General features: G+C 66.3%; 2 long non-coding RNA genes across 2 annotated transcripts in view; both read left to right on the top strand.

The window, feature by feature from the left end:
* Nucleotides 1–7,759: 7,759 nt before the first annotated feature.
* On the top strand, nucleotides 7,760–9,507 carry LOC138845260 (uncharacterized). The gene is made up of 3 exons (XR_011382165.2): nucleotides 7,760–8,359; nucleotides 8,879–9,065; nucleotides 9,254–9,507. It is a non-coding gene; the product is annotated as an uncharacterized LOC138845260 (long non-coding RNA).
* A 7,873-nt stretch (nucleotides 9,508–17,380) lies between these two features.
* LOC149122447 (uncharacterized) overlaps nucleotides 17,381–23,193 on the top strand; it is a 34,869-nt gene continuing 29,056 nt past the window's right edge. The window contains exons 1-2 of the long non-coding RNA XR_016220896.1: nucleotides 17,381–17,558; nucleotides 18,125–18,201. This is a non-coding gene — a long non-coding RNA (uncharacterized LOC149122447). The remainder of the gene's footprint in view (nucleotides 17,559–18,124; nucleotides 18,202–23,193) is intronic.

The following is a 23,193-nucleotide window of genomic DNA, read 5'->3' as shown; positions in this document are numbered from 1 at the left end:
TTGGGAGGGCGTGGGTTCAGGGCACAGCTCGGACCAGAGCAAGTGGAGGCCCCATCCAGGAGCTGCAGGCCCAGGGACTCGCGTGCCAGTCTCCCAGGCACCCCCCCAGCCCCCCAGGGTCCGCACTGGCAGGAAGCCGGATTCAGGGGCTGCACTGGCATGACCTCCGCCAGGCTGGAGGCCCATGCCCATGGTTTTGCGTTTCTGTTCCGACCCGACTCTTCACGGCTGCGGCTCTGACCGCCTGCCCTTAGAGCTGAGGGCGTGGGTCCCAGCCGAGCCCCTGGCGGGGTCAGCGCCTCTGGGGCAGCCGCTCCTCCGGGCTCAGCAGAGGGATTATCCCGCCCCACCCGGCGTGCAAGCGCGGGATTTGGGATTTGGTCTCCATTGTTGCGCTCGCTGTCGGGGGTGGGGGCTTCCAGGTCGTTCTCAGAGCAGCGGCGGCGCGGTGGCCTGGCGGGCACCCAGCCTGTGGCGGCACTGGAGGCTCAGCCAGGGGCCGGCTTCCCACCAGGGCCGGGCTGTGATGTGGACACACAGACGCCTTCATCCCTCTGTCCCCGCCTGGACGCCGGCCAGGCGTCCTCGGCCATGGAGCTCAGCCCTGGAAATCTCAGCGCGACAAAAGCCTCTGTCCCGTTGCCGGCCAGCCCCGCCCCCGCCACTGGGCTCCCCTATAACTGGGTCAGCCCGGCTGGGAGCACGCCAGGCCCCCCCCCCCCGCGGGAACTTCTCCGAAGTCGACCGTTCCTGGAATCCCTGCTCGGCTTCCTCGAGTGCTCGGCGCCGGCTCCAGTTTCAGGCCAAGGGTGCCAGCCCAAGCCTGCCCCGCCGCCCACCGGGCCCCCGCGGCCGAAGCCCTCCAGCCTGCGGCCTGTCCCTCTCGGTCACTCCTGGGGGCCTTGAGCCTGGGCTCTTTGGGTGGCTCCTGGCAGGAAAGGGGAGGACGGAGCTGCCCGCAGTGTCGCCCTGTGCGCCCCGTCCGCCTGTGCCAACACCGGCTGAGCCCTCGAGCCTCAGCTTCCTGCCTGGAACGAGGCTCAGGCGTTTGCTGACCCAGGGCCGTGCCAGGTTTCGGCCTCTGCAAACAGCATCGAGATCCAGCTGAGCACAGTCTTCCGGCTCTCTGGGGGGCAGGGGGCTGCGGGCGGGGGCACAGCCAGGTCTGCAGCACACCCGGAGAGGCCGCGGAAAATGCAGTGCCAGCTCACCGGCCAGGTGCTCTCGACCAGCAAGGCAGGTGGGGCACCCGGCCTGGCTCTGCTTTCCCGGTGGAAACCACGGGTCCCTGGAGTCCAGCCGGAGCAGGACAAGCTCCAGGAGCGGCCAGGCTGGCCGACAGCCCGGTGACAGAGCTTGGGGCCAAAGCCCCACCTCGGAGTCTGCTGCCCACCTGCTGCCCACGCAGGTGGCACCCGGCCACGTCACGAGTACCTGCTGCTGGGGGTCGGAGTGTCGGAAGCGGCTACAGGCCCCGCCCCACTGCTGGCCAGGGGCCAAGGAGCCTCTGGGAGACGCCTGGGAGGGCCACACCCCCAGCCCCCGAGCAGCACAGAGCCTGGGACTGACCGTGGTCCCTGGATCGGGGCTGCCTCCTGTGGGCACCACAGGACATCAGGCCACACTGTAGAACCCCAAGGGGCCACCAGGATGGCCCTGGGCCTCCCCTGACCCCTCAGGAGACACCTGCAGGAATCCTTGCTGGGGGGGCGGGGCTTGGGCACGGGACTGTGTCACCATCTAGAACATCCACACGCTACCCCGGCACCCACTAATGCAGCTCGGGGCGGGCAGCCACTCAGCCTCAGCCCTGGGCCTCTGCCAGCCTGCTGGGAGACCTGAGTGGGGTTGCCGGCTCCTGACTTCAGCCTGGCCCAGCCCTGGCCGTGGGCATTGTGGAGTGAACCGGCGATGGAAGACCTCTCTCCCTCTGGCTCTGTGACTCTCTCTCTCTCTCTCTCTCTCTCTCTCTCTCTCTCTCTCTCAATAAAATGAAAATCAAAACTTGGAAAAGAAAGCACCAAAGCACCACATGGAGTTAGCAAGCCACGAACCGCGTGGCCTCGCTGCTCAGTGGGCACACACCCTCGAGAAGCCGCAAGGGGGCAGCGCTGGCTTCCTCCTCCGCTCCTCCTCCTCCTCCCCCTCCCCTCTCTAGCAACGTCGCTCTCATAAACAAAAAACGACGTTCATGGTGAAGAGGCTTCCACTGCCACACATGCTGACCTCACTTTGTTTGTCTGACATCTGCTCAGGGGGAGACAGAGGTGGGGGAGGGAGATAGACGGGGAGAGTGCGGGGAGAGAGAGGGATGGAGGGAGGGGGAGAGAGAGGGATGGAGGGAGAGGGAGAGAGAGGGAGGGGGAGAGAGAGAGGAAGAGAGAGGGAGAGGGTGGGGAGAGACACACAGAGATGGACAGAGAGGGGGATATGGAGGGAGGGAGGGAGGGAGGGAGGGAGAGAGACAGAGGAGGCAGCAGAGTCGGGGTGGCCCCGTCTCCTGCTCAGCCCTCTCTCCCTCTCCCAGGACGCTGCCTCTGGGAGCCTGGTGTCCCACCACGGGCCTGGGGGGTGTCGCTCTACCCGTGTCTTCTACAGTGGGCGGTCATTCACCTTGGACGCGTCCAGCTCACCAGGTCCTTAAACTCAGTTACCGGTTGCCGCACCTTCACCGGCACCTCCTGGATTAGTTGGGGTCCACGGGCAGTCAGACTGTGGGTTTAGAGGGTGGTGCTGGGCAGCTGGCTGGGGCCCTGTGCCCTCGGAGCTGATGGCAGGCCTGTCCTGGCGTGGGGCGGGTGCTCCTGGTGGGCTTGGGGCTGTGGGAGCTCACTGGCCACACTCAGCAGCAGCCCCCCCCCCCCCAGGCTGAGCAGTCCCAGTGGGTGACGGTGAAGCTGCCGTGGGCCGGCTGGTTCCGAGTCCAGCTCAGACCTCACTTGGGGGGCTCAGCCTGATGACTGAACACAGTGCCTCTGGGGCTCAGGCTGTGCCCACGCAGCAGACGCTGGCGATAGAGGAGGGGGAGGGGGAGAGGCACAGGTGAGCACCAGGAAGTGGCCACCCACAGCTGAGAGGCCGGCCCTGGTCAGCTCAGCCAAGAGAGGGCTGTCGGGGGCCACGGAATGTGCCAGAAACCAGAAAAGTCTGGCACCCAGGAAGCCCGGGCTCTGTCAGTCTGCACTGCAGATTTGCAGCAGGGAGCAGCTGTGGCCGGGGCTCAGGGCTGTGGGGCACCGGGCAGGCCCCGCACATGGTGGCCTCAGGGGCAGGAGGGCCCTGCCTGCGGCCCCAGACCCACCGGGGAGGGGGCAGCCCCTGCTGCCGCGGTTGCTGTGTAACCCCCGCTCCCGGGGCAGAAGGGGGCACTCTGCTCCTCCCTCCCCTCCCCCCCTCCCCCCTCCCCTTCTGCAACAAAGAGAACCAGTGTCAACACGTTGACAGCTGCTCCAGAAACATCAAGACACATCTACCACTGGGTAGTCAGAGAGACGCAACCAAAGCTGTTCAGAGTCCTTTCCCCACACTGGACGTCTTTCAGGAGATGCCGAAGCGCCGGTGTCCCCGGCCACAGCCAGTTTCCCAGGCGGTCACACGCAGGGGGCTCTGCAGGCTCCACCCACGTGGGCGCGGAAAAGCCATTCCTGAAGGGGACTGTGGTGCGCCCAGTGTGGCGCCCGGCTCACAGCCCGCAAGGGACGGAGCTGGGACTTGCGGAGCAAACAGGGTCCAGAAGGAAGCAGAATAAGGCCGGCCGCTGTGCCCCAGGGGCCGGGAGGACCGGGCAGGGTGGAGCAGCCGGGGCGGGGCTAGCGCTGGGGACACAGCGGGACTCCGGTGCTGCACCTCGGGTCTCAGTTCTGGTCACCAAGCTTGCCAAGGGCTGACCATGGGGAGAGTCTTCTTAGACACGGGAACGTTGTGCAGGCAGCTCGGAGACGCCCAGGCGAGCCTGAGAGCCAGCTGGCACTTTAAGATCACCGCGCGTTGCAAGGCGCTGCGGTGGGAGTGAGCCGGCTTCAGTCCCAGGTGCCCCCAGGCAACACCTGTTCGCCCGTGTGGAGTGGGGACAAGGGCAGGACGAGCCCCCTCTGGGCAGCGCTGCCTGCACTGCCAGGTCCACGGAGACCTCCCAGGTGAAGTGCACCCCCGCTTCCCACAGGACACACGGGGCTCCCCCCTCGCAGCCCTGGGCTCCCAGCGCGGTCGGCGGTGAGGCAGATCTGCTGCTGGCTCCGGCACAGGCAGAGGACAGAGGCCATCCCCAGCTCAGGCCGCGTGATGTTGGTGCGATGTGGAAGCAGCAAGTCCCTGGGGTTTATGTTCCAAACGGAACTGTGAAGCGGAGACCTCGGGATGGCCGTGGGAGTACCAGGACCTTGGCCCAGGGAGCCAGCACACAGGGTGGGAGGCGGGAGAAGGCAGGTCCACCTGCCCAGGTGTGTTCACCTGCCCACGTGCGTCAGTTGCTGATTGGTGGGAAGCCAACAGTGCCTTAGGCTTTATCAGAAGCCATCAGGACCCAGCAGCCACGCCCGGGCCCTGCAACAGACTGTGCGGGGTCTATGTCCTCACAGCCCTCATCTGACTGTGCGGGGTCTGTGTCCTCACAGCCCTCATCTGACTGTGAAGGGTCTGCGTCCTCATCACAGCCCTCATCTGACTGTGCGGGGTCTGCGTCCTCATCACAGCCCTCATCTGACTGTGCGGGGTCCGCGTCCTCACAGCCCTCATCTGACTGTGCGGGGTCTGCGTCCTCATCACAGCCCTCATCTGACGGTGCGGGGTCTGCGTCCTCATCACAGCCCTCATCTGACTGTGCGGGGTCTTGTCCTCACAGCCCTCATCTGACGGTGCGGGGTCTGCGTGCTCACAGACCTGGTCGGACGCCTGGGGCTGAGTGTCGGGTTCCTCAGGCTGTGGAAGGGGTGTCCTGGGGCCGCCGCGTCCACCAGTGAAGTGGGTGAAAGTCCATTCAGACTCAACAGGAAACGCATGATGCTTCCCGAGACCACGGCACTCTCACTGCCTGGATCAGTTACAGCAGCGCGGAAACCTGGGGACATGGACAGGCAGGTGACGTCTGCCCGGCTGTGCCTGGTCCTGGAGACTCAGGGCCACAGGGCGGGGTGGGGCGGGGCCCTGTCTACTTTACCGGGAGTCTCCTGTCGTGGCCTCAGATTGTTAAAGTTTCAGAAATTTGCTTTTCCCCATTGTTCTGGGGCATCGGTCGCTGCCTGTGTGTCCCTGACCAGGGTGGCTGTGTCCTCCCTCGTCCTGTCCCCTTCTCTGGCTCCTGGTATGGGGCCAGCCTTGTCCTGGGCCAGCCTGCAGAAGCGTGTGCCACCCGCTCTGCTGGGGAATGGCGGCCGAGGTGAGGCCCTGCCCGGGACCCTGACCTCACCCCATGGGCACACAGGATTCCCGCCAGGCGCTGGGAGGAGAGGGTTTGCTGGCTCAGGCTGGCTCATGGGTGCCTCCTGATGAAGCTGCCCAGCCGCTGACCCCAGCCCCGCAGGGTGCGGCTCTGCTCCTGCCTGCGGAGTTGTCCTGGGCCCTCACCCCAGGCCGAGAGCCTCTAATGGCGGCTGACCACAGCCATCGAGGAGCTGGGGCCCTGCTCCCCCAGCTGGGAGTGGGAGGTCTCCCATGAGAGAAACTGCTCTGGCCTCGCTGGGCCTAAACGCTTCCGCAGTGTCCCTGTGTGACGGGGGAGGGAGGCTGGACACCTGCCGGAGGCCGATGAAGATGGAGGCAAGGCTTGGGGTGGTGCAGCCACAGCTGGGAGCACCTGGAGCCTGGGGGGTTGGGAGAGACAGGCAGGACCTCCCGGGGCTCCAGAGGGAGCAGCCCTGACCACACCTGGACGTCACCTGGACGTTGGACATGAGGAGAGGCATCCTGTTCTCAGCCCGGGGCCCTGGGGCTTAGGGTTAGGCGGCCCAGGGCCCAGCACCCAGGAGGGCGCCCCCTCCCGGGAGCCAGGCCCCAGGAGTCCTGGCCGCAGCCCGGCACCCTCCTGCTGACATCACGCGCTGACGTGGGAGCTGCAGCCAGCCGGTGCCCGGGCGGCTCTGGACTAGGGGGCCTCTGTAGCGCGCACCTCCCCCGCCCCGGGCGGCTGGGGCAGGTCCACGGGGGAGCAACGTGTGTGCCATCCGCCTGAGCGGCGGAGGTGGCAGAGCTGGGCGCGGCTCCTGCCAGCCTCAGGGTTTCCTGGGCGCTGCCTTTGTGCCCCAGGCCTCTCATTTCTTGGGAGGAGATCTTATCTCTGCCACCTGCCGCGGGAGTCCCTGGCAGAGTGGAGCAGGTTCCCACCGCGCGTGCGTGTGGCGCTGGGCTCAGCGCAGTCGCCTGCAGCTCCCACAACAGCAACCAACAGCAATGCCGGGAACACGCGTGGCCTCCAGGCTGTGGCCGGTCACAGGCGGGAGATGGATTCCTGGGCACGTGTGAAGGGGGTGGGGCTGCGGCGGCCCCTGCTGCCGCTGTACAAGTTACTCCAAGCTCCAGGTGCAGCCGCCATCACCCCACCCGCAGTTTTGTGGGTCCGGAATTCCAGAAGGTTCTGGGGGCTCTTGCTCAGAGTCCACGTGGCTGATGGGCCTACGTGGACGTGGGGCCGGCAGCTGCAGGAGTCTCTCGGTGGCTGCCCGAGGTGGTCTCCCTGGGTGCCGTCTGTGAGGGGGGCTGGAGTTCCCCAGGTGGGAAAGTCTTCCTCACCCCAGCCGGCCGTCCACGGGCCTCGGCACGGCTCCGCAGGCCACCACAGCATCTGCCGCCACGTGTGGAGTCACATACAGTGGTGGGGGGGACATGGGCTCCCACGTGGGTGGCAGGAAGCTGAGTCAGGAGGGGAGCGGGGAGTGGAGGCTCTGACGGGGCGCCGGGGAGTGGCCAGCGGGCCACGCTGTGTTATTGCTCAGAGCCGGTGGTGTCCACAGGGGTGAGGGCCGCACCTGCGCCATGCCCACCCTGCTCAGACCCAGAGGGGTTAGCGGCACCTGCTCAGAGCTCCGTGAGCACTGATCACAGCCACAGCACTGAGCCCACCGCCCCGTGTCCCTGTCACAGCACACGGGGCTGGCCCTATGACCGTGTGGACGTGACCATGAGGGACGTCAGAGGCCGAGCACAAAGTGGCTTCCTCTCTGCCGAGAACGGCCCTGGCCGCAGCAAGGGGCGCCAGCCCTCAGGGCTGGGGTTGCCTTCACCCCTCCTCTCGCTGGGGCTCCAGAGACGGCACGGACAGGATCGTGCTGTGTGGCCAGCCCGGGGTCCGGCCAGCCTGGATGCTGGGCAGTCGCTGCACGTCCAAGCGTCCTGTGTGCTGGACAGGAGCAGCCCCGTGTCCCCTGATCGCAGCACACGAACTTCTGAGTCCCTGCAGTCCTCGGGCAGTCTGCGGCCACGCCCAGCTTGGGCTGGTCCGAATCTGTCCCCGGGGCTCAGGCTGGAGGCTGGGCCCCTGGGTGGGGGGTGGAGACCTTCCTGAGGGCCTGGGGAGTGTTCCAGGCATCGATGTCCTCTGGGGACGCCCCCTGGTTCCTACGAGAGAGTGCTGGAAGAGCCAGCCTGGCCAGGGACTGTCTTCCCGTCTGGCTCCCGCCTCCATGCCCACGCCCACTGGGCCGGCCTGGCCTTGGGCCTCCAGCCAGCGGTGCGCTGGGCCACATCAGCCTCCTTCCCCGTCCAGGCCCAGCCCGGGCGTTCGGTGACAGAGCGGAAAGTTGGGCTGGGCTGTCCTGGGGCAGCATGGGAAGTCCAGCGTCCGGGAAGCAGAGGAAAAGCAAGTTCCGGGCGGGGGTGGGGTGGGGTGAGAACGCGCACGGAGGAGAGTTTATATTGCAGGTTTTAGAAAAGATTTATTTATGTATTTGGGAGGCAGAGTTAGAGAGAGACAGAGAGAGAGAGACAGAGAGAGAGACAGAGAGCGAGGTCTTCCACTCACTGGTTCACTCCCCAGGTGGCTGCGATGGCCGGGGCTGGGCCAGGCTGAAGCCGGGAGTCGGGAGCTTCTCCCAGGTCTCCCCTGTGGGTGCAGGGTCCAAGCACGTGGGCCGTCCTCCACTGCCTTCCCAGGCCATCAGCAGGGAGCCGGATCGGAAGTGGAGCAGCCGGGACTGGAACCGGTGCTGGTACCTGTGTGGGATGTGGCGCTGCAGGCCGCCCCTGTGTTGTGGCTTCCTGAGATCTCTCCTTTGCTGTACTTTGCCTCTCTCTCTCTTCCTGCATTTTCTTACTGTGCCCCCAGGCGGCCCTGTAACCAGGACGAAAGGGACGAGGGACGCCCCACAGCCCCACAGCTCCAGGCCTGGGCTCTCCCAGTCTGGATGAGCTGAGCACCAGGAAGCCGGAGGTGGGTTGCAAGAGTCCACCTGCAATGGGTCACGGGTCTCTGAGGAGGACATCAGGGGAGGAGGAAGGGGGGGAGGGGGAGGGGAGGGGGCAGAGCTGTGCCCTGACCTGGGAGGGGGAGGGGAGAGGGAGGGGGAGACTTGTGCCCTGACCTGGGAGAGGGAGGGGAAGGGGAGGGGGCTGAGCTGTGCCCTGAGCTGGGAGGGGGAGGGGGAGGGGGCTGAGCTGTGTCCTGACCTGGAAGGGGGAGGGGGCTGAACTGTGCCCTAAGCTGGGAGTGGAAGGGGGAGGGGGCTGAGCTGTGTCCTGACCTGGAAGGGGGAGGGGGCTGAACTGTGCCCTAAGCTGGGAGTGGAAGGGGGAGGGGGCTGAGCTGTGTCCTGACCTGGAAGGGGGAGGGGGCTGAACTGTGCCCTAAGCTGGGAGTGGAAGGGGGAGGGGGCTGAGCGGTGCCCTGAGCCGGGCAGGTTTTGGGACGGAGGTGAGGCCAGACCTGGTTCTCAGTGTGTACCCTTGTCAGGTGGGACCGTGTCCTGTGTCCCCAAGGACAGAGGAGCCGCCAGGGCTGGGCTCAATGCCGTCCGCAAGCCAGAGGGAGAGACCCCCACCACACCGACCCTGCCAGCTCCCGGACTGTGGCCATCCAGCCTCCAGGACTCCCTGGGGGAGCTGAGCCAAGACCAGCGGGAGGAGCCGCGGAGGACAGAGTAAGAAATCGGAGCTCCGGGAGCGGCACTGGCTGGAGTCCCCAGGTGGACACGGCCGTCAGCTTCTCCCATGGCCTCTTCCATCACCACCCCCGGGTCTTGGCGCAGGGGGTGAAGCTTCTGCCTGCGATGCTGGCAGCACCCACATGGGCGCCGGTTCTAGTCCCGGCTGCTCCACTTCCCATCAGCTCCCTGCCATGGCCTGGGGAAGCAGCAGAAGATGGTGCAAGTGCATGGGCCCCTGCACCCACATGGGAGACCTGGAAGACGCTCCTGGCTCCTGGCTCAGGCCTGACCCAGCCCGGCCATTGCAGCCATTTGTGGAGTGAACCAGCAGTTAGAAGATTCTCTCTCTGTTTCCTTCTCTCTCTCTGTAACTCTGCCTTTCAAATCAATGAATAAATCTTTTAAAATAATCCCAGATCTGGGGAAGGAAGCAGGAGTCAGGAGATGGGTGCATCCTTGCTTTTGTTGTCCGTAGCCTTAGGACTTGGTGTCGGGAGCGGGGAGTGACGGTTGAAGTGGTGCCGCGGCCCCCGTGGGCATGGCCGGTGGGCACTGGGTGCGGGGTCAGCAGCACGGCCCTGCTTTTTCTCGTGTGTCCAGAGCTGAGTGTGTGAGTGCGGGCGTCAGAGGCTCTAATTCACGGGTGAATCCACCCAGCCCAGCGAGGAGGGGGCCGCACCAGCCCTGCGCTGGCCTCCCAGGCTCAGCCCTCGGCCCTCGGCGCTCCGGGCGGGAATCTGACCCTGGAGTGAGAGAGGCGAGTGAGAGCCTGCACCTGTGCTCGAGTGTGGCACTGTGGGTACATGATGCGTGTGCATCCCGTGTGTGTGTGTATGATGTGGAAGTGTGTGCACACGTATGTATCCGAGTGTGCAGCTGTGTGCTCATACATGTGCATCTGTGCCTGGATCCTGCATGTGGGTCCCTGAACCCTCCTGGGCCACGGCAGCACGGGCTTTGTCTCCCTGACCCGGCCTGTGGACGGATGGGCCAGGAACACGTGGGGACAGAGTGGCTGACACGGCTGGGTCCCCCGGCTCTCTGCCTGGAGCCTGGGGGGGGCAGGAGCTGTGTTGCTCCCTGGGCCAGGCACGTTCAGGCCCCGGCCTGGGATTCTGAGTTCACTCCGGCTGCCGCTCAGGCCGCTGCTCCGGTCTCTGGCAGAGTCCAGCATGGCCGTCAGCCCACACAGACGGCGCCCTCCGGCCCGCTGTGGCTGTGCCCACAGCGCCCTCTGGTGCTGAGCGTGGAGGCAGCTGCATCTTTGGACCAGGAGGCGGGCAGGCAGGCGGCCTCCTGACGCTGGGCGGGAAACGGCAGTTGCAGGTGCAGCCTCCTGGCCCCTCCGTGGCTGGGAACCGGCTGGGACGCCCACCGGGGGCCTGGTGGAGCCTCAGAGGGGGTCCGTGCGGCCTCCACCTGTCCCTACCGTGCCCCTCATGTGGGCGGGAGGCACCAGCTCGGAGCAGGGACCAGGCGTCTGGTCTCAGCTTGCCCTGACGGCCCCTGCTCCGGGCTGCAGGAGAGGCCACGTGGCCACAGCCTCCGCAGCCCCAGTGGGGCCCCAGCACCTGCAGCAGCCCTGGACTCACAGGACAGCGCTTCCCGGGCTGGAAGTGTGGCTCTGGCCTCGGGAGCAGGTGCTGGGTGGGGACCTGGAACATGCCACACACACCCGCTCCCGCGTCCTTCTACCAGGAACAAAGTACGGCAGGAGAGACAGAGATGGGGAAGGGGGAGAGGACAGAAGGGGGTCGGTGCTGTGGCCAGTGGGCTGAACCCCCGCCTGAGTGCTGGCACCCCACTGGTCCGTGTCCCGGCTGCTCCTCTTCCGATCCAGCTCTCTGCTGTGGCCTGGGGAAGCAGTGGAAGATGGCCCAGGTCCTTGGGCCCGGCACCCACGGGAGAAGAAGCAGGTGGCTCACCCCCACCGTGTGTGGCCGCCGCGCCCACTCCCGCCTGCATGGTGCCTGCAGGGCTGGGGGCTCCAACGGGGGCCTGCACGGGGCTTAACCTCCCAGCTCTGCGAGACAGTGTGGGTGGGCACAGGCTGGGCCCTGCAAACAGTGAGGTTGAGCCCCCACCTGAACGCCAGGCGACACCTCGGCCTGTGCACCGCTGAGCCCCCATCGGAATCCCGTCTGGGCTCCGCTCTCTGTGGGGGTGGCCGAGTCCTGGCGCGCCTGCTGAGCCCGTGCCGGCCCCTGCGCCGTCTCGCACCTTCTGCCGCTGCCCGTGCGCCTGCGCACACACAGAGGCCTAAACGGTTAAACAGCAAAACAAATACACCGGCGAGCGGCAATTGCACCTTATTTTCTTTTAATTTCAGAGTTGTCTGTGAAAAGCTGATCTGAAGTTCGTTGAAATTGGATAGGTAATTAATTCACACGCACCTACACGAGGAGAGACACACAAATTACTTGTAACATTTTGTAAGCACTGAAATTAATGTAGTGTGAATTTGTCATTTCTACCAAAAGTTACAGATTTTCTATATTATAATTTAATCTTTTTAATGTAAAAAGAATAGGAATTTTGCCCTTTCTGGCCTCCTGGGAAGCAGGAGCTAGTGTATCTAATTATCTGAACACACAGAACATAAAGGAATAGCAAATGGAGAAATTATAACTGGGCCGGAACGCCTCCGTGTTTCCTGATTAAACCCCTCGCTGGGCCCTGGGCAATCGTGTCGCCCTGTGTTTGCAGTAATTGCATGTGTCAAGGCCCAGCTTTGTGTACCTGGGACCCGGCGCCTCCCGGCTTTAATTTAGCAGGAGATAACCGTGCCGGCGGGCGGAGTGGGCGTCTGCGCGCGGAGCCGGGGGCACAGGCCCCGGGCGCGGGTTGAGGGCGAGCGGGATGCAATCAGGCCACAGCCCCGCAGTGGGCTCTGCACCACGGGAAAGCAATTTCCCAGCGCAAAGCCGGCCACCTGCCTTCCTGTGCCGCCCCCCGAGGAGGGTGGCCCCGGCTCCCAGCCCAGGTCCGTGCTCGCCGTCCACATGCCGCACGCTGGGTGCAGTGGAAGTCGGGAGCCGAGCAGGGGCCGGGTCGGGGGAGCCCTGCGTCTGCTGCTCCCACGCGGAAGGTGCTCACAGCCCCAGGGAGAGTGTCCGGGCCAGCTCACGGAGGGGGAGGGGCCGAGAGCGAGGCCCCAGCACAGAGCTCTGCTGGGCGCAGGCAGCCGGGCAGGACTGTGGGGCCGCAGGGGGCCCTGGAGCTGGGCGCTGACCCCGTCAGCTCTCGGAGGCTGGCCGCTCCCTGCCAGCGCCCCTCACACTGTCCCTTCCTGTCGCCAACACAGGCCTTGTTCTCCCACCCTGAAAGTGACGGGGACCCCAGAGTGGGATTCTAAGAGGGACACTTCTGTGGCCGAGGGGCCCCGGGGCGAGGCTGCCGCCCTGCACACAGGCTCCCGCTGCCCCGCATGCTGGGTCCCTGTGTCCTGGCCCCGGGGAGGCCGTGTGCCCAGAGCTCTGGGGCCCCTGCTGGCTACCCACAGTCCACGCGAGCTGGGAGGGCCTCATGCGTGCTCCTCCGGGCCACGCCAGGACGCCAGGGCTGTGTGCCAGTGGACGTGCCGGCACAGCTCTGGCAACTTCTGCCCTGGTGCCCACCGCAGCCTGAGGGTCGACTCACAGGTTCTGGGCTGGGCAGGCTAGGGGGACGCCTGCTCCACAACCGTCCAAGAGCGGGTGCCAGCAGGCGACCCCCAGACTCCACGCCTTCACGTCCCGGCCCCCGTGGGCCTCCCAGGGCGAGGGTCAGGGGCTACGCTGAGCCGGGATGGCCTGTGTGTCTGCAGCCACGGGGCCCCCTCCTGCCCGCCTCCCCCTGGAATCAGCAACCCTCGCGGGGCGCTGCGCCCCCTCCTGGCCGGGTGCCACTGATCTTCCAAACCTTCCCCAGCAGGGCCACGACCCTCCTCCCTCCTGGGGCCACGATGACCTTCCAGATGCACCAGCACCTGTCGTGGAGGAGAGGGCTGGCAGGTCCCCAAGGGCCCTGCGCCCCGTGCCGGTGATGCCCAGCCCCAGGCGTGACTGTGGAGGAGGTGAAGGGCGCGCAGCCCTCTACCGCTCAGCTTCCAGGTGCCTGGAGACAGAGTCTGTCCACATCCGTCGGCGAGGGCAGCTCTCAGGGGCCGCGCTTCACGTCTGGACAGCCCTTTGCTCTCCCCAGTCCGGGGAGGCTGCGGGCCAGGGCCAGGGCCTCGGTACCGGCTCCTCCTAAGTCCCCTCCATGGGCTCAGGGACTCAATGTCCTGCTGTGTGCCTCTGTGTCCAGTCGGGGGGGGGCAGGATGCAGAGGGGACACAGGGAGCCCAGGACCTGCCAGCGATGGCTCCCGGAATCCCCGTGGCACAGTGGGGCTCCCCTACCCAGGCCATGTGCCCGCCACGCCATGGCCTGAGCCCAGGAGTCTCCAGTGCTGGGAACGGGGCTGGTCCCGACTCCCCACGTTCACAGGGAGGGGTCTGGGGCACGGAGCTGCCTGTGTCAGCCCAACACAAAATGGGCGGGGCCGGGAGGTGGGGACGCTTCTGGAACCACGGGCTGGCACTCAGCCTCAGACCGCCCTCGCCCTGGTCGACCGCACTCCCTGTGGTTGGGAAAGGTCCCCTTGTTCCCAGCCAGGTCCCGTGTCACAGATGGCCCCAGTGCCCGGTCGCACGGCTCCCTCCGCTCGGTTCTCACCCCTTCCTGGGGGGCCGTGAGGGGTCTGAGCTCTCCTGCCCAGGGAGCCTCCCCCACATTCTCCATAGATCACCCCAGGTGCTTCCACTGAGCCCACCCCACCCCCAACAGCTGCCCTGGGCCTGGGCCCACCCTCTACCTGAAGCCCCACCCACTGACCTGAGAGCAGGGGCAGGCATCTCCAGGAGTCTCCCCTGGTGTCTCGGGGGATTCTGAGCAGGAATCTGGCAGCTGGTGGGGGAATGGTGGAGGCCCAGGGGCCAGCGGGGGCTGGATGGTGTGGGGCGGGCACCCTGGGCTGGGGCTTCAGACAGCTGAGTGTCGGGGAAGACCTGCGGAAGGGGTAGGTGATTCCCCGGAGGGGAGTGGGACACGCGCTGTGGAGGCGGGGCTGGCTTGGGCCCTCCACCTGCACAGCCCCTCTGGCTCCTCCCCTCTGGGCCCCTCCCATAGGGGACTGGAGTGGACTGGGCACGGTCGGCTTTCAGATGTGCTGGTGGTCACTTCATGGTTCAGTTCTGCTCAGTTCTGTGTGGTCCGGCTCTGTCACCAGCCTGCCGGAGCTCGCAGGAAGTGGACCCCCAGGCACACACCAGCTCCTGTTCCCCCACCTGTCCCACAGAGCCACTGCCACCACCTCCTCACGTCCATCAGCACAGCCGGCAACCGGCCTAGCTCCCACCAGCACCCTGACTGTGGGGCAGGAGGACGCCCAGGGTCCTTGTGTTCTGGAGCCCCCCCCCCCCCCCCGCCCACACTGGGACCCTGGGTGTGCGCAGGTGTGGGCTGAGCCCTTCACACCCGGGGAGCAAGGAGAAAGACCTGACACTGGACACTGCGTGCAGTCGGGCCTGCCGTCCGACTTCTCGGCGCCAGCGTGCAGCACCGTGAGTGTTCGAGTCCCAGGACAGCGCGTCTTAGGAGTGCCTGGGACAGTCAAGGCACTTTTGAGACTCGTGTTCTTTGGGGGGGAGGTTGTGTGGGCCTCGGCTCTGGCATGGGGGGGTCAGTACGTGGGGGCAGGGATGGGACCCTCTGGCAGGGGTTGCTTCTGACCTGGGGGCTGCATCAGGGTATGGGGAGGGCCAGACTGGGGAGGAGCCAGTGGGAGACGGGGGCTGAGGGGGAGGTTACTGAAAGGTGGGGTCCCTACATGCTCTCCCCATGTAGGGGCCCTGGTGACTCCCTCCACCCTGCCCCATGTAGGGTCCCGAGTGCTGACTGACCAGCCCGGGCACTCAAGCCCCAACACAGGAGGGCTGACTCCCCAGGGAGCTCCCCGAGTGCAGCCGGCAGGGTGTGAGGTGGGCAAGGCCGGGTTTACCGAAGGACCGGCTCAGCCCCACCGGGAAGGCTGGCTTCTCAGTGCAGGCGCCCCGGCGCAGCGCCAAGGTGGGTTCTGTGTTCTCTGTGGCTCCAGCTTTGCCGCCGTCAGGGGCCCTCCACGGGCGGAGCAAAGCCCACGGCAAACAGAGGAGCAGCCCCGACTCTGAGCCTGTGTGGCAGGAAGAGCCAGGGAGGTGCGACCACACCCGGACCCTGCCCAGCCACGGCACAGCAGGCGTCACCGTGCAGGCCGCGCTCCCTCTCCTCGCCCCTGAGGCGTGGGTCCAGTCCCGGTGACGCGCCTCTCCCTCGTGTGGAGGCTTTCTGGGTAGACCGTGCACACAGGTGTTCAGGGCAGGTGTGGCGACAGCATGTCCTGTGCAGGGTGGGGGGCAGCGAGTGAGCTCACCAGCCCGTGTCCCTGACAGGCGCGTCCCAGGTCGGCACCTGCACAGGCCACCTCCCGGCTCTCTTCCTGGCTGGGTGCTCAGTCCGCCGGGCCTCGGGATTTAACCTGGTGTGGGGCTGCACCACTCTGTTCTCCACTCCTCCCCAGGCCTGCTGATTTCTGAGCTCTCCCTGTATCGGCTCACTTAGTCCCCACACCCGAGACGGGGACGCTGAGACACCTGAGTGGGCTGCAGGTGGGGCCCAGAGGGTGGCCCCAGAACCTTCCTCCAGGCAGCTTTGTCTTAGCGTGCTTCCGCCTCCGACAGGGGTAGCCAGCCAAGGGCCTGTGCACCTGCCCCCCTTAGACTCTAGGGGTCCCCCGCAGCCTCCCCTCCGTGCCTGGCGCTCACCTCCCCGCGTGCCTCGCCCCAGGCCCCGGCGTCCCCTCCTCGCCGCCCCCTCCACGAGGCGCCTTCTCTGCGCCCACCGAGCGGTGGCGCTGCTGACCTGGGAAGCGGAGGCCCCGCGGCCGCAGGACTTCGGGGGGCCTCGGCTCCCTGCCCTGGGGGCCGGGGGAGACTTAGCGGCCGCCCGTAGCCCCCAGCCCCGCGCGCTAGGCCTCCCTCCCCGGCGCAGGTGCGGGCGAGGCGAGGGCGGCGAGGGCGGCGAGGCGGCGAGGGCGGCGAGGGCGGCGAGGGCGGCGAGGGCGGCGAGGGCGGCGAGGGCGAGAGGGTCTCTGGCTGGGGGCGGCGCGGTTGCGGGCCCAGGGCGTTGTTTGCGGCCGTGTGACTCGGTCGCCCAGGTGAGCCGCCGCAGGCTGTGGCCTGGCTGAGGCCGCCGAAGGCCCGCCTGGGAGGGCGGCACGAGAGTCCAGGCTGACCCCACCCCGTAGTCCTTGGGCGAGGTCTCCCGCCAGTTCCCCGAGTCTCGGCGCCCTGGGGGCGCGCGGACCGGCGGGAGCGGCTTCTCCTGGCGCCTGGGTCCTGAGCACAGGCCTGGGGGTCTCTGGGAAGCGGACAGGAACATCCCTCCGCCTCCCCGGGGAGGGGTCTCACCCAGACCTCTGCTCCTCCCCCCCCACCCCCCAGGCCTCCGGGCTTTCACCCCGCCTGGCCGCGCGCTGACTGAGGCTCCCTGGGGTCCCGCCCCCCGCACCGGCTCGCAGGCCTGGCTCGGCTGTCCAGGCTTCCACGTGGGCGTGGGCTGTGGGGTCCAGGGGTCGGGACCCTGGCTGTGAAATGGGCTTCCCAGCACAGGGTTTGGGGGCGGTGCTTGCCCGCGGGAGGGCTCTCTGCTGCCTTCCCGAGAACCTGGGACAAGGGGCATTGGGTCCCCCAGGGTCTGTGTCCTCCCAGCACCACCTCTGTCCACCCTGGGCCTGCAGTGGGATCCCCTGCCCGTGGGAGGCAGGTGTGGGGCCGACTCGGGCTGCTGGGAGCTGAGTGGGCTCTGGGCAGGGGGGAGGGGGACCCCGGGAGCCCACTCTTCGGGCAGACGCTTGTGCTTCTCCGGTGCCTGGCAGGTGAGGGCTGAGTACCGCGGGCTTGGCCGGGCACCTGCAGCGCAGTCTGCTGTGTTGCCTGCCAGGAGGAGCCCCCAGCGCCCCCTGGGCTCTCTGGACCCGTCCACCTGGAGACCGGGCACCCAGATCCAGCTGGACCCCATGCATTTCCTCGCTGTCCAGGAGGAACAGTGGGGGACAGCTTGGCTGAGACAGGGTGTCGTCCCTTCCGGGAGGGTGGAGGCCGCATTCTGAGGGTCAGCTCCGTGGGTCCCTGGGGCACCACCCTCAGAGGGGATGCAGGTGGCTCACGTGGGGCCGCCGAGAGGTGCTCACGTGTGGGCAGTGGAGAGAACAGCCACCTGGCCCTGCCCCGCCTCTGGCCTCCTGCGTGGGGGTGGTCTCTGCCTGTGCCCTTGAGCTTCCGCAGGTGTGAGGGGAAGAGGCCTCTTCACGAAGCCCCCAGCCCCAGCGCTCTCTCCACGTAACACCCGCCTCACCCTAAGCCCACCTGGCTGTCAGAGTCGGGGGCTTCGCAGTGGGGCTGTGGGACTTGGCGCGTCACTGGGGAAGGTGAGGAGACAGGGCCCCTCTCCCGTCCACCCCTAGGCCCTGGGTGTCTGCCTTGACCTGACCAGGCAGAGCCCCCGGCCGGGGCTGCCCAGGTGGGGGAAGCCGCCTACCACCCCCCAGGCGGAGGGCCCGTGCGCGCTGCTCGGCATCTGGGGATCTGCAGCGCCCCTCTCTCTCTCTGTCTCTCTCTGTCTCTCTCTCTCCCTCTCCCTCTCTCTGTCTGTCTCTCTCTCTCTCCCTCTCTCCCTCTCTCTGTCTCTCTGTCTCTCTCTCTCTCCCTCCTTCCCTCCCTCCCTCTCTCTCTCTCTGTCTCTCCCCCCTCCCCCTCCCTCTCTGTCTCTCCCCCATCTCTCTCTCCCTCCCTCCTTCTCTCTCTCTCTCTGTCTCTCCCCCCTCCCCCTCCCTCTCTGTCTCTCCCCCATCTGTCTCTCTCTCCCTCCCTCCTTCTCTCTCTCTCTCTGTCTCTCTCCCTCTCTCTCTCTCCCCCTCCGCCTCCCTCTCTGTCTCTCTCTTTCTCTCTCTCTCTCTGTCTCTCCCCCCACATCTCTCTCTCTCTCTCTCTCAAGGCCTTGGGCTCAGGACAGGAAAGTCACATGGAGTTCCCGAGGGAGAGACCTGGCGCGGACCTGTGCCCTGGTGCCAGGTAAGCTCTGAACGCGCGGAGGCCTGGGTCCAGTCTGCTCAGAGCAGGCGCAGGGAAGCTTCCGGAAGAGCCGGCAGCCGGTTGCGAATGCCCTGCCCAAAGCAGGGGCACAGGCGATGACTCGCGCCAGGTGCAGCCCCACAGCTGTGGCTCCTGCACCCGCGCCTGCCTAGCCGGCCGGGCCAGCACCCTGAGGTCGGTCTGCCCGGGGACTCCTTGTGAGAGGAGGGGGCCCGGCCTGGAGACTGGCTGGCCTGCTGAGCCGCTATGAGGTCCCAGCCGCCCGCAGCACGTGCTGGCCCGTGTTTCCCGCTGCACCACTGGGGCACAGCCAGGTGTGCCGCTGCCAGCCCTGGGAGCAGAGTTTGCATTCTGAGGAAAAGGGGTTCCTGCTGGGAGAGCCACCTGCCGCTCTCCGCCCTGCACACACGAGGCTTCTCGCCCGGTGCTGGCTCGCGCGCAGACCCACCTGCAAGTGCTCCGCCTCCCTCCCTGGGGCGCAGCCCCGCACACAGCAGCCTCCTCATGGGGTCAGAGGGAGCTGTGGGTCTGGTGAAGAGAGAGCCGTTTCACCGCGACAGTGGTCGTCCAGGACGGGCGGGGTGCTGAGAAGGGTGGGGGGCCCCGAGTCCCTGGCAACCTCCGCCAACGCCATCATGGGCATCAGTGCCGTGTGGGCGTCAGTGGTGCCGTGGGCGTCCCTCAGTGCTGTGTGGGCGTCAGTGCCACATGGGTGTCAGTGCCACATGGACATCAGTGCTGTGGGCGTCAGTGGTGCTGTGGGCGTCAGTGGTGCTGTGGGCGTCAGTGGTGCCGTGTGGGCGTCCCTCAGTGCTGTGTGGGCGTCAGTGCCACATGGTGTCAGTGCAGGGGTCAGTGCTGTGGGCGTCAGTGCCGTGTGGGCGTCAGTGGTGCCGTGTGGGCGTCTCTCACTGCTGTGTGGGCGTCAGTGGTGCCGTGGGCGTCCCTCAGTGCTGTGTGGGCGTCAGTGCCACATGGGTGTCAGTGCCACGTGGACATCAGTGCTGTGCGGGGTCAGTGCTGTGGGCGTCAGTGCCGTGTGGGCATCAGTGGTGCTGTGTGGGCGTCCCTCACTGCTGTGTGGGTGTCAGTGGTGCTATGTGGGCGTCCCTCACTGCTGTGTGGGTGTCAGTGGTGCCGTGGGTGTCCCTTAGTGCTGTGTGGGCATCAGTGCCACATGGATGTCAGTGCCGTGCGGGGTCAGTGCTGTGGGCGTCAGTGCCCTGCAGGCATCAGTGCTGTGTGGGCGTCAGTGGTGCCGTGTGGGCGTCCCTCAGTGCTGTGTGGGCGTCAGTGCCACATGGGTGTCAGTGCCACCTGGACATCAGTGCCGTGCGGGGTCAGTGCTGTGGGCGTCAGTGCTGTGTGGGCATCAGTGGTGCCGTGTGGGCATCCCTCACTGCTGTGTGGGCGTCAGTGCCACATGGTGTCAGTGCCGTGCGGGGTCAGTGCTGTGGGCGTCAGTGCTGTGTGGGCGTCAGTGGTGCCGTGTGGGCGTCCCTCACTGCTGTGTGGGCGTCAGTGGTGCCGTGTGGGCGTCCCTCACTGCTGTGTGGGCGTCAGTGGTGCCGTGTGGGCGTCCCTCACTGCTGTGTGGGCGTCAGTGGTGCCGTGTGGGCATCCCTCACTGCTGTGTGGGCGTCAGTGCCACATGGTGTCAGTGCCGTGCGGGGTCAGTGCTGTGGGCGTCAGTGCTGTGTGGGCGTCAGTGGTGCCGTGGGTGTGGTCCTGCATGGTCATGATGTTGGCTGATGCCATGAACTTTTGGGATGTCCTCATGTTGGCCTTCTCAGTTCTTGCACCGTCCTGGCAGAGCGTGAAGATGACAAATGGTGACGCGTGTGCAGCTCCCAGCCTGGGGCCTGGTGCACGCCCCACGCCTGGTGCACGCCCTTTGCTTCTCAGACTTGAACGTTCGATTTCGGGCTTTCCCGTGTGCGCGCGTCCCGGCTTGTCTCTGCGCCCCGGTGACGAGGCCCAGGGCGGCCCCCACTGGAGATTCGCCCACAGCCTGGTCAGGGGTTCCCCGCTATGAGGAAGCCGAGACGCCGGTCCCCACCCCCGCCCGTCTTACAGCTGGCCTCCCGCGGGGCACGCCCCAACCCCGACTCTCACCGGAGAGCACCCGGGGCCTCGGCAGAGCCGGCTCTCCCGGTGACCCAGGCTGACCGCGACCGAGGGCCGGCGCCCCTGTGGTGGCGTGAGGGTCACCTTCCCAGGGAACTGACCTTGTCTGTCAAAACCCAGTGCCAACGCAACAGGAGCACCTGCCCGAGCGCTGCTCCCACAGAGAGCGCCATGCCATCGCCAGGCCCCGCGGCCCCCCGGGAGTGCTGGGGACACGCCGTGCTGTCCTCGAACTCCGTGGGGGGTTTCCCTGCCTGTGCGCAAAGGCGCTTCCGCCGATTCTGGGGCTCGGGCAGCAGGTGCACAGCGGGGAGGGCGTTGGGCACAGTCGTGCCAGTGACTCGCGGGCCTGGCCAGCAGGGAGGAGCTCTCGGACGGTCAGCTGTGCTCCTGTCCGACGCCAGGAGCTGCCGGGCCTGGGGAGGCAGGCCGCTGAGAGGCTGAGCGGCAGTGGGGGGCCCGGGAGCTGTGGCGCGGCCTCGGCAGCCTGCCCCTCCCCCTTCAGGGCATGGCGCGTCCCCAGGCTGGCCACGGGACCCTGGAGGGTGTGAGAGGTCCTTTCCACTGCCCCAGGGTGCGAGAGCTGCCTGACACAAGGACGGTGAGCCTGTGCTGGACCCGCAGGTGCTCCGCTGGCAGGAGGAGCCCAGAGCTGCTCTGCTCGGACAAGGCGGGGGGGGGGGGCCTGGGGGCTGGGACGGGGTGAGGCTCAGCCGGTGGGCGGAGTCAGCCCACCCTGACCCTGACCCTCACACTGGGGCCTTGTCCTGCCTGCTTGCCCTCTCCCTGGGACCCCAAGCACCGTCCAGGTCAGTACAAGGGAGGGCGTGGCCGGCATGGGTGCGGCAGATGGGGACGCCGGGGACGCCGGAGCCACCTGAGCCGCTCCGGGCCGGGCTTTCTGCTGCACAGCTGAGGCGGCGCCGGCTCTTCTGCTCCACTGGGCTGCGGGGCCACCGCCCGCCCCTGACGGCCACCCACGTCCTCGTGGCCTTCGGCTCAGTGGCTCCCTTGGGCCCTGGCTACGTTTTGGGCACGCTCTGGCCCCTCTCTGCCCTTGACTCCTGGGAGCTTCTCTCATGGTGGGGCTGAGATGCTGGAGCCCCCCTGGCCCAGACCAAGGCTGTGGGGACCCAGGCCGTTTTCTGTGATGCTAGCGAGACCAGTCCCCAGGGTCTCAGGGTCTCCTCTCCCCTGAAGCCCCCCACCTGTCACCCCTCCGTGCACACTGCCACAGTCCCGTCCTCATGGGTGTGCGAGGCCTCGGGACTTCCCCCGGCAAAGCATCCCAGAGTCCTGGGGAGGGGAGCCCGCCCCTCCTGCAGCTCCGGGACCTGTCACTCACCCCCCGTGGCAGGTCCGGACAGGAACTTTGGGCCAGCACATGTCGTTTTGGTTTAACTTTTGTTTATTTGAAAGAGAGACAGGGAGAGAGAGTGGCTGAAACACGCAGGGAGAGGTCTCCACCTGCCGCTTCACTCCCCAGAGGCCTCAAGAGGTGGGGCTGGGCCAGGCGGAAGCCAGGAGCCCAGGACCCAATCCCGGTGTCCCACGTGGGCGGCAGGGACCAGCACCGTGCCTCCCAGGGTGCCTGGGGTGCCCAGGGTGCACGTTAGCAGGAAGCTGAGGGGCGGCCCGGGCCAGCGTGGGCGCAGGATCCCAGGAGACGGGCAGGGCGCCCCGCGTGCTGTCCATCCCCCGTCCCAGTCTTGACTTGGGTCTTCGTGGTCTGCGTCTCCGGGGGGTTCCGACTGTTCATCACAGGCGAGCATCTGGGTGCTGTGGTTGTTGTTGTCGTTCAAGAGCAGGGAGCTGGAGTGCACAACCTGCCCGTGCTGTATGGATTCCATATTATAAGTTATTCTATGCTGTACAGCGAGGGAGTCAGGATCCCCAGTGCAGTGGGGCGGCGGCTGAGAGGGCACGCGGACTCCCTTGATGGAGCCCATGCTGTCACCACGGTACCCCAGGAACACGTACCCCCACGCGTGCCCCTGTGTGATGACCACGCGTTTGGTCTTCGGCATTGGCCTGCACTCGGGATGGGCCACGTTGTTTTGTTTTTGTTTTTGTTTTGTTTTGTTTGCTGTTTCTAGCAGCTTCTAGGAATTCTACAGATTACACAGGAGGTGTGATGAGAACTTCAGGGCCGGATTCTTGGTGTTCGTTTGAAGATTCTTGCTATTTTATCTACTTTTTAAAAAGTTTTATGTATTTGAAAGTCAGAGTTACACAGAGAGAGAAGGAGAGAGAGAGAGAGAGAGAGAGAGAGAGAGAGAGAGAGGTCTTCCATCCCTCCATCCGCTGGTTCACTCCCCAGATGGCTGCAGCGGCCGGAGCTGTGCCGATCTGGAGCCAGGAGCCAGGAGCTTCTTCCAGGTCTCCCACGTGGGTGCCGGGGCCCAAGGACTTGGCCCATCCTCCACTGCTTTCCCAGGCCACAGCAGAGAGCTGGATCAGAAGTGGAGCAGCCGGGACTTGAACCGGCGCCCACATGGGATGCCGGCACTGCAGGCCAAGGCTTTAGCCTGCTGCACCACAGCACCAGCCCCAACTTGGATCTTACTGCTGAAGTTTTGTTTAGAATTTGTATACCCATGTTGATGAGAGACTTTTTTCTTTTGTTTCCTTTTGTTGTAAGACTGATGGTTTTTGGTGTCAGCTAATGCTGACACAGTCATGCACGCGAGAAACCAAGTAGGCACAGGTGGTTCTGTGAATGTAACACGCGACAGTAGCAGTCACCCCTCTGCAGAACAGTTACACAGGGAAGACAGCAGGTGAGGAGAGGACCAGCAGGAAGTGAACCGAGCACACCCCCCGGAATGGCGCACAGAATCAGAG

Source organism: Oryctolagus cuniculus, chromosome 14, assembly GCF_051225735.1.
Source record: "Oryctolagus cuniculus isolate XC-2025 breed Fujian yellow rabbit chromosome 14, ASM5122573v1, whole genome shotgun sequence".
NCBI classification, from domain to species: domain Eukaryota; kingdom Metazoa; phylum Chordata; class Mammalia; order Lagomorpha; family Leporidae; genus Oryctolagus; species Oryctolagus cuniculus.
Note: the sequence above shows the minus strand (reverse complement) of the source record. Positions and strands in the feature narration are given on the sequence as shown.